Here is an 11,011-nt window from a genome sequence, read left to right as displayed (position 1 = left end):
TCTTTTCCTTTACTAATTTTGAGTTTGGTCGGCTCTTGTTTTTCTAGTTCTTTAACATGCATTATTAGGTTGTCCATCTGAAGTTTTTCTTCTTTTTTGTGTGGAAAGACTTATAGCTACAAACTTCCCTCTTTGTACTACTTTTGCTATATCCCATAGGTTTTGGTATGCTGTGTTTCTCATTATCATTCGTTTCAAGGAATTTTTCAATTTCCTTCTTAATTTCTTCATGGATACACTGATCATTCAGAATCAGATTGTTTAATTTCCATGTGTTTCTATAGTTTTTAAAATCCCTCTTTTTATTGATTTCTAGTTTTATTCCATTGTGGTCAGAGAAGATGCTTGATATTACTTCAGTTTTTTTGAATGTCTTAAGATTTGTTTTGTGGCCTAATATAAGGTCTTATAAGACCATCCTCACTGAGGATGATCAATGTGTTGAGGAAAAGAATGTGTATTTTACAGCCATTGGATGAAACGTTCTGTAAATATCTGTTAGGTCCATTTGGTCTATATATCAGATTAAGTCCAATGTTTCTTTGTTGATTTTTTTTGTCTAGAAGTTGTGTCTGATGCTGAAAGCAGGGTGTTAAGCTCTCAAACTGTTATTGTATTAGGTTCTATCTCTCAGTAATATTTGCTTTATACCTCTGGTTGCTCCAGTGTTGGCTGCATATATATTTAAAATTGTTATTTCTTCTTGCTGAATTCATCATTTTATCATCATATAGTGATGTTCTTTGCTGCTTCTCACAGCTTTTGTCTTGAAATCTATTTTGTCTGATATAAGTATAGCTATTCCTGTTCTTTTTTGGTTTCCTTTGGCATGGAATATCTTTTTCCATTTTAAAAAATTTTCACTCCATATGTGCCTTTATAGTGAAGTGTATTTCTTGTAGGCAACAGATCATTGGGTCTTTTTTTAAAAAATCCATTCAATCATTGTATGTCTTCTGATTGAAGAATTTAGTCCATTTACATTATATGTTATTATTCATAAGTAAGGACTTACTTCTGCCTTGTTATTATTTGTTTTCAGGTGGCTTTCTGTTCTTCTCTTTCTTCTTTGCTGCTTCTTGTCTTCTTTTTAGTAAATGTGATTTCCTCTGCTGGTAGAATTTATTTTCTTGCTCTTTATTTTTTGTGGGACCATTGTATGTTTTTTGATTTGAAGTTACCATGAGTCTTGCAAATATTACGTTATAACTTGTTATTTTTAGCTGATGACAACTAATAGTGTTGACATAAATAAACAAAAAGAAAGAGAGAGAGAGAGAGAGAGAGAGAGAAAGAAAGAAAAGAAAACAGAAATTCCAAACAATATATTCACCATCCCCTACACTTTTCAACTTTTTGTTGTATCTATTTATATCTTATTGGTTCATCATTTAGTTTTTCTACTTAAGATCAGAGTAGTTTACATAATATAGCTACAGTTTTATAATATTCTATGTTTTACTGTTTACTTACTATACCAGTGAATTTTGTATATTCGGGTGATTTTTTGTTGCTTATTAACATCCTTGTCTTTCTGATTGAAATACTTCCATTAGTATTTCTTGTAGGTTAGGTCTGGTGTTGATGAAATTTCTCAGCTTTTGTTTGTCTGGGGAAATATTTTTCCTTTACATTTGAAGGATATTTTCACCACATGCATTATTTCAAGGTAGAAGGTTTTTTCCTTCAGCACTTTAAATATGTCACACCACTTTCTCCTGGCCTGTAAGGCTTCCACTAAAAAGTCTGCCATCAGCTGTATTGGAGCGCCATTGTTACGTTATTTGTTTCTTTTCTCCAGCTGCTTTCAGGATTCTTTCTTTACCCTTGACTTTTGCGAGTTGGATTATTACATGAAATTATATGCCTTCAAGTCCTTTTTTTAAATATCTGTAGTGGCATTTATAAACATCTTTATCTAATTGTAGGTATTCATAAATCTTCTAAAAATGTGACGTGACATGATGACAGATTTTTTGCAAGTGTGTAGAGTTTGCAATTTTATGTTTTTAATTATTTTCATGTCCATGTGATCTTCAGAGCAATACTATAAATTAGGTATGGCAGCTAACAGTACTATCAATTTTAGAAGAGGTTTTAGACATCCCTTTTTAAAATAATTTTAAAGTTTCTTTGCATATTCTTTTTTGTATTATGAACATGTGAACTTCTTTAGATTAAGGGCTGTATCTAGATAGTCTTTCATAGCCTTCTTAGTACTAGAGAACACGTTTTAGGGACTAACTACATACTGTTTAATAGTTGCCTAGGAAATCTGAGCTTCTCTCTTGGTGCCAGCCTCTTTTCCAATGACATTAGAAACTCACTACTCACATTTATTACTCTGTGTTTTCCTCGCTGGGATTCCTAGAAATTGGCAGCAAATACACAAGGAAAAAAACATAGTGAGTCTTTTGCCTCCTGAGAAAGGGCAGATGGGTTAGCTTATAGGGGAAAATTTCTCACATCAGAGAGTATTTCATTATCATGAAAGGTGGTTTGCTTATCTTAATAGTTGTGTGGATTCAATTGAGCATTTAAAGTCCACTCATAAATTTAACTAATTCATTTATTTTTTAAGGTCAATGTACAATGGTAGCCAAACCCCCAAAATTACTTATTACAGGTTCTTCTACAAAAGCTTATATTCAAGTTAGGGAAACAAAATCTGTGCACATGAAAGTTGTGAATGCAACTTCAAAAGAGTGGAGGAAGAAGACATCAGGCTAGGCATGAGTTGTGTAAAAGTGGATAACTCACTCAAAATTTATTAACAAGAAGCACATAACTAAGAAAGCTTCAGATAAGTACAGGCTTTCCCAAGGTTATAGATATCTGTGCATTTTGAGAGCAGAAGAGGAATAGGGAGGTGTTGGAGAAGAATATGAATATTGGAGCAAAAGAATTTCAAAATTGAAAAGTGCTTGGATTTTTATGACATTATGCAGAAGAAAGCATGTTTTCTTCCAAGAAGAGAGAATAGACTACAAATAAGAACATTCCTCTACTTAGTCTAAATGAAAATTGTCCCTTGCTCCTTGAAAACGCTTAATGTGAACCTATGACTTTATAATACAGTCATACATTGCTTAACAATGAGGATACCTTCTGAGAAATGTGTAATTAAGCAATTTTGTCATTGGATCAACACCATAAAGTATACTTACACACACCTAGATGAAATAGCCTAATATGTACCCAGGATATATGGTGTAATCTATTTCTCCAAGGATACAAACTGGTACAACATTTTGCTGCACTGAACACATAGTCGATTGGGACACATAGTATTTGTGTACCTAAACATATCTAAACACAGAAAAGGTACAATGAAATATTGTATTATAGTCATATGCAGTCCATCATTGACAGAAGTATCATTATATAGTGGATGACTATATATGAAACTATTAATGCCATTATTGTGTATATTCTCTTATGATTTTTTAATCTTCCCCAATTTAAATCTTTTAATTTAAAAGTAAACTTTACTGTCGAAAATGCAAACTTGGGGAGGACAGAAAGGTCACACACAAGGCTGCCACTTCACACCTGGAGGGTTGCATGGTGGCGGGGCAGAGGCGATCCTCACTTCCCAGATGGTGCTGGCCAGACAGAGGCGCTCCTCTCTTAGATTTTTAAAGAATTGTTCGATTTAACAACCAAACAATTCTATTCACAACCCATACTTCTCATATGTATTATCTTACTCAAAAAATTTGCATTACTAGGTGGATCTGCTATTTTACTTAGTATAGTACAGTCTGCTACTTTTCTTTCAAGAGACATAACCTTATTTACTGAACTTCAAAAATAAATTTAACCTCTGTAGATAGCTTCAACACATCTAAGTGTGATTAGGTTGAGGCAGATGGGATGAGATGGAAAAGACTCATCAGATAAAAGCTTACTTCTCACTCACATTTTGCCTTCATCATTTTTCTTTCCTTAATGAATCCACAGAACCCCTGCTGCATTCAGGAAAACTTTAAAAAATACCATATGTTTCTGATAACGCTACTAACCTTCTTAGTACTTTTAACTTTGTTTCCTTTTAACTTTACTGCAACACTTGAAGTACATTAGTACACTATCTAGCTGATGCCTTCTGTATCTAAATCACAATTTCAACACCTCAGCTCATTCTCAATGAAGAACTTTATGAAGAAACAAAAATTTAGATTATGGAATTCTTTCATCAGTGCCAGAAAGGAAGTTAATTGTGCAGAATGCTTTTTTTTTCTCCTAACATATACATAATATTGCTGGAACTGACAAGAAGACACAATGTTGTATATATGCCAGCTAAATATGAATGTGGTTTTGAAAGTTTGCTACCTTTCCCAGGCTGTCTAAAATGACTTCTGCTATTTCTGTAGGTAGGTCACACATTAGTGCATTTTACTTTCAGATGTGTAAAAAAATTATGCATGAACAAATCCTCTAGGTTATAGATAATGTAACATAACGATTGGAAGATAGTATATTTTAAATTGATAATGAGAATATTTCCTTTTCAAACAAACTCTTCAACCATCCTGTTTCACACTGCTGATAGAGGACAATTCTAGACCAGAGAATATTCAACTAAGTGAATATGTCTTTTCTTGGCCTCCAATATTTTTCCAGTAAATATTCAGTCCATCAAGAAGTGTTTTTAAAACAGCTAGTTATCACCCAGCACTGTGCTAGGTAATGGGAAATATATCTAGGGCACTTAGAATCTAGCTGAGAAGACTACTGAATAATTCAAAATGGCATATAACCAGATTGGTGGTGAGTGACACAAACATCATGAATTTTCTAGAGTTTAGCAATTTTATATTCCCCTCCCCCATTGGAAGGAGAAAAGAAACTAAAATTCCATGAGCTGTGATGACCTTCCCAAAGTCACACCTAATTAGGGGTAGATGTACACTCAGAATCCACTATCTTTTTTTCTAAACCATTGCAGAATGTTTATCTCTAAAATCCAAGGAAAGGATATGTAGGTAGTGTCTGAGTTAGTTGGAAATACAAACATAAAGGAGCAGAGAACTGAAATCAAGTACTTCTATTGATTACTAAAAACTAGAAATGGCACTTTATTTATGAATACTTTCCAAGTTTTTGTGACTACATGATGCAGGGTATTTGAGAATTAATGCATTTATTATATATGCTGTGTTCATAATTGATGTTATAATGCACTTGTAGCTTTTCACCTGAATGTGTACGAAATTGAGGGAGAAAACAAGTCTGTCGTTTTTAAAGCACCTTCACTTATCATCTTACAAATTTATCTCTGTATTTCTGTTTCTCTTAACCTTTGGAAAAGTAATCTTGCATATCAGTTATCTATGTTATAAGGAAATTTGTTCTCCTTTATTTTGTCCTTTCATTTCCACATGGCGTATTCAATTTCAGAGTGATCAAATAGTTCTGCAATAATATTCTTATAATTTCTGATGCTTGGTTTTACTTTTTCATATGGCACCACAATACCAAAATTACTTTCATGTAAAGTGCTCTTCATTGACATACTTAATTTAATAACCACATATTGGTGCAAGTTGAACATGTTAATTGTTACATGTTTAATTTAACAGCCGCCTTGAAATATAAAATACTTTCATTACATGTTGTTTGTTCTTTTTCAGCCAGAGTTCTGAGTCAATACTCTGATTAGTTTAGTTTACATCGTAACTTACAGATTGGCATTTATTTAGCATAACACATATATATTTGGATTTATTATTGTCTACTTCATCAAAATATATTAAAAGACCCTCCTTATAACATCTTTTATGTTCAATTTTGTACCATATTATTATGAGTAATATCAAAACTGTAAATATAGACATATCCATAAACATAACATTTGCTGTATCTGCTTTATTGTTCATGACAGTCATCCATAAGCATTTTCTCATGTAATGTTTTATAGACTTATGACTTCATTTAAATGTCTCCAGAAACATTTCTTCATTGATTCGCTGATATGCTGATATCCATTTGATTTATGGTTTTTAGGTTTTCCTCAAATATTATGCATATGCATAGTTTTGAAGTGCTTGAGGCTAATTTGAAGACTTGGATGCAGAACTAGTATTAGGAGAAGCTATCCAATCTTTCATGGCTGCTGTAAGTTATTCACATACTGTTGCTCCACACAGCTCAAATGGACCCTCAATGCAGGTCTTGATCCTGACCGCTCTTCATTTCTTTTTTCTAAAATTTTACTTTAAGTTCTGGGATACATGTGCAGAATGTGCAGGTTTGTTTCATAGGTATATGTGTGCCATGCTGGTTTGCTACACCTGTCAACCCATCATCTAGGTTTTAAGCCCCACATGCAATAACTATTTGTTCTGATGCTTTCCCTCTGCTTGCCTCCAAACCTCCACCAGTACCCTGTGTGTTATTCTCCTTCCTGTTTTGATATTACTTATAATATCGACATACCCATAAACATAACATTTTATGGTTATGTGTTCTCATTGTTCAACTCCCACTTATACATAAGAATATGTGGTGTTTGGTCTGCTGTTCCTGTGATAGTTTGCTAAGGAGGATGGCTTCCAGCTTCATGTCCCTGCAAAGGACATGATCTCATTCCATTTTATGGCTGCATAATATTCCATGGTGTATATGTGACACATTTTCTTTATCCAATCTATCATTGATGGACATTTGGGTTGGTTCCAAGTCTTTGCTATTGTGAACAGTGCTGCGTAAACATATATGTGCATGTGCATTTATAGTAGAATGATTTACATTCCTTTGGGTATATACCCAGTAATGAGATTGCTGGGTCAAATGGTATTTCTGGTTCTGGATCCTTGAGGAATCGCCATACTGTCTTCCACAATGTTTGAACTAATTTATATTCCCACCAACATTGTAAAAGCTTTCCTGTTTCTCCACAGCCTTGCCGGCATCTATTGTTTCTTGACTTTTTAATAATCACCATTCTGGCTGATGTGAGATGGTAGCTCATTGTGGTTTTGATTTGCATTTATCTAATGATTAGTGATGGTGAGCTTTTTTTCATATGTTTGTTGGTTGCATAAATGTCTTGTTTTGAGAAGTGTCTGTTCATATCCTTCACTCACTTTTTGATGGGTTTTTTTTTTTTTTCTTGTAAATTTGTTTAAGTTCCTTACAGACTCTGGATATTGGACTTCTGTCAGATGGGTAGATTGCAAAAGTTTTCTCCCATTCTGTAGGTTGCCTGTGCACTCTGATGCTAGTTCCTTTAGTTGTGCAGAAGCCCTTTAGGTTAATTAGATCCCATTTGTTAATTTTGGCTTTTGTTGCCATTGCTTTTGGCATTTTTGTCATGAAATCTTTGCCAATGCCTATGTTCTGAATGGTATTGCCTAGGTTCTTTTCTAGGGTATTTGTGGTTTTAGGTTTTACATTTAAGTCTTCAACCCATCTTGAGTTAATTTTTGTATAAGGTGTAAGGAAGGAGTCTAGTTTCAGTTTTCTACATATGGCTAGCCAGTTTTCCCAGCACCACTGATTAAATAGGGAATCCTTTTCTCATTGTTTGTTTTTGTCAGGTTTGTCAAAGATCAGATGGTTGTAGATGGTGGTGTTATTTCTGAGGTCTCTGTTCTGTGCCATTGGTCTACATGTCTGTTTTGGTACCAGTACCTCACTGTTTTCGTTATTGTAGACTTCTAGTATAGTTTGAAGTCAGGTGGCATGATGCCTACAGCTTTATTCTTTTTGCTTAGGATTGTCTTGGCTATACAGACTCTTTTCTGGTTCCATATGAAATTTAAAGTAGTTTTTTCTAATTCTTTGATGGGGATAGCATTGAATCTATAAATTACTTTGGGCAGTATAGCCGTTTTCACAATATTGATTTTTCGTAACCATGAGGAAGGAATGTTTTTCCATTTGTTTGTGTCCTCTCTGATTTCCTTGAGCGGTGGTTTATAGTTCTTCTTGAAGAGGTCCTTCACATCCCTTGTTAGCTATATTCCTAGGTATTTTATTGTCTTTGTAACAATTGTGAATGAGAGTCCATTCATGATTTGGCTCTCTGCTTGTCTATTATTGGTGTAAAGCCATGCTTGTGATTTTTGCACATTGATTTTTTATCCTGAGACTTTGCTAAAGTTGTTTAGCAGCTTAAGGAGTTTTTGGGCTGCGATGATGGGGTTTTCCAAATATAGAATCATGTCATTTGCAAACAGACAATTTGACTTCCTCTCTTCCTATTTGAATACAATTTATTTGTTTCTCTTGCCTGATTGCGCTGGCCAGGACTTCCAATACCCATGTTGAATAAGAGTGGTAAGAGAGGGCATCCTTTTCTTGTGTCTGTTTTCAAAGGGAATGCTTCCAGCTTTTGTCCATTCAGTATGATATTGGCTGTGGGTTTGTCATAAATAGCTCTTATTATTTCAAGATATGTTCCATCAATACCTAGTTTATTGAGAATTTTTAACAGGATGTTGAAATTTATCAAAGGCCTTTTCTGCATATATTGACATAATCATGTCGTTTTTGTTATTGGTTCTGTTTATGTGATGGATTATGTTTATCGATTTGCATATGTTGAACCAGCCTTGCACCCCAGGAATGAAGACAACGTGATTGTGGTAGACAAGCTTTTTGATGTGCTGCTGGATTTGATTTGCCAGTACTTTATGGAGAATTTTCTCATCAATGTTCATCAGGGATATTGGCCTGAAATTTTCTGTTTTTGTTGTGTCTCTGCCAGATTTTGGTATCAGGATGATGCTGGCCTCATAATATATTTTAGGGAGGAGTCTCTGGTTTTCCATTGTTTGGAATAGTTTCAGAAGGAATGGTACCAGCTTCTCTTTGTACGTGTGTTAGAATTCAGCTGTGAATCCGTCTGGTCCTGGGAATTTTTTTTTTTTTTTTTTTTTTTTTGGTTAGTAGGCTACTAGTTACTGCCTCAATTTCAGAACTTGTTATTGGCCTATTCAAGTATTCAACTTCTTCCTGATTTAGTCTTGGGAGGGTGTATGTGTCCAGGCATTTATCCATTTTTCTAGATTTCCTAGTTTATTTGCATAGAGGTGTTTATAGTATTCTTTGATGGTAGTGTGCATTTCTGTGGGGTCAGTAGTGATAGCCCCTTTATCATTTTTTATTGTGTCTATTTGATTCTTCTCTGTTTTCTTCTTTATTAGTCTAGCCAGCAGTCTATTTTTTTTTTTTTTCCCAAAAACCCAGCTCCTGGATTCATTGAGTTATTAAAGGGTTTTTCATGTCTCTATGTACTTCAGTTCTGCTCTGATCTTAGTTATTTCTTGTCTTCTGCTAACCTTTGCATTTGTTCGCTCTTGCTTCTCTAGTTCTTTTAATTGTGGTGTTAGGTGTCAAATCGAGATCTTTCTAGCTTTCTGATGTGGGCATTTGGTAGTATAAATTTTTCTTTTAACACTACTTTAGTTATGTCCCAGAGATTTTAGTACATTGTCTCTTTGTTTTCATTGATTTCAAAGAAGTTCTTTATTTCTGCCTTACTTTCATGATTTATCCAGGAGTCTTTCAGAAGCAGGTTGTTCAATTTCCATGTAGTTGTGTGGTTTTGAGTGAGTTTCTTAATCCTGAGTTCTAATTTGATTGCACTGTGATTTGATAGACTATTTGTTATGATTTCTGTTCTTTTGCATTTGCTGAGGAGTGTTTTACTTCCAATTATGTGGTCAATTTTAGGATAAGTGCCTGCCAGGCGCAGTGTCTCACGCCTAGAATCCCAGGACTTTGGGAGGCTAAGGCGGGCGAATCACAAGGTCAGGAGATTGAGACCATCCTGGCTAACATGGTGAAACCCCATCTCTACTAAAAATACAAAAAAATTAGCCGGGCGTGGTGGTGGGTGCCTGTAGTCCCAGCTACTTGGGAAGCTGAGTCAGAAGAATGGTGTTAACCTGGGAGGTGGAGCTTAGGGTGAGCTGAGATCGTACCACTGCACTCCAGCCTGGGTGACAGAGTGAGACTCTGTCTCAAAAAAAAAAAAAAAAAAAAAAAAAAAGATAAGTGTCATGTGGCACTGAGAAGAATGTATATTCTGTTAATTTGGGGTGGAGAGTTCTGTAGATGTCTATTTGGTCCATTTGATCTAGAACTGAGTTCAAGTCGGAATAGCCTTGTTAATTTTTTGTCTCATTGATCTGTGTAATATTCACAGTGGGTTTTTAAAGTCCCCTGCTATTATTGTGTGGGAGTCTGAGTCTCCTTGTAGGTCTCTAAGAATTAGTTTTGTAAGTCTGGATGCTCCTGTATTGGGTACATATATATTTAAGGTAGTTCTTCTTGTTGAATTGATCCCCATACTATTATGTATTGCCCTTCTTTGTCTTTCTTGATCTTTCTTGGTTTAGTCTGTTTTGTGAGAGACTAGGATTACAACCCCTGCTCTTTTATTTTTTTTTTATTTTTATTTTTTTGCTTTCCATATGCATGGTAAATTTTCCTCCACCCCTTAATTTTGAGCTTATATATGTCTTTGCACATGAGATGGGTCTCCAGAATACAGCACACTGATGGGTCTTGACTCTTTATCCAATTTGCCAGTCTGTGTCTTTTGATTGGGGCATTTATCCATTTACATTTAAGGCTACTTTGTTACCTGTGAATTTGATCCTGTCATTATGATGCTATCTGGTTATTTTGCACACTAATTGATGCAGTTTCTTCATACTGTAATTGGTCTTTACATTTTGGTGTGTTTCTGCAGTGGGTGGTACCAGTTTTTCCTTTCCATATTTTGGGTTTCCTTCAGGAGCTCTTGCAACGCAGGCCTGGTGGTGATGAAATCTCTCAGCATTTGCTTGTCTGGAAAGGATCTTATTTCTCCTTTGCTTATGAAGCTTACCTTGACTGAATATTAAATCCTGTGTTGACAATTCTTTTTTTTTAAATGTTGAATATTGGCCCCACTCTCTTCTGGCTTGTAGGGTTTCTGCTGAGAGACCCACTGTTAGTTTGATGGACTTCCCTTTGTAGGTTATCTAGCCTTTCTCTATGGCTGCCCTTA

Source organism: Macaca nemestrina, chromosome 1 (genome assembly GCF_043159975.1).
Source record: "Macaca nemestrina isolate mMacNem1 chromosome 1, mMacNem.hap1, whole genome shotgun sequence".
Taxonomy (NCBI): Eukaryota; Metazoa; Chordata; class Mammalia; order Primates; family Cercopithecidae; genus Macaca; species Macaca nemestrina.
Note: the sequence above shows the minus strand (reverse complement) of the source record.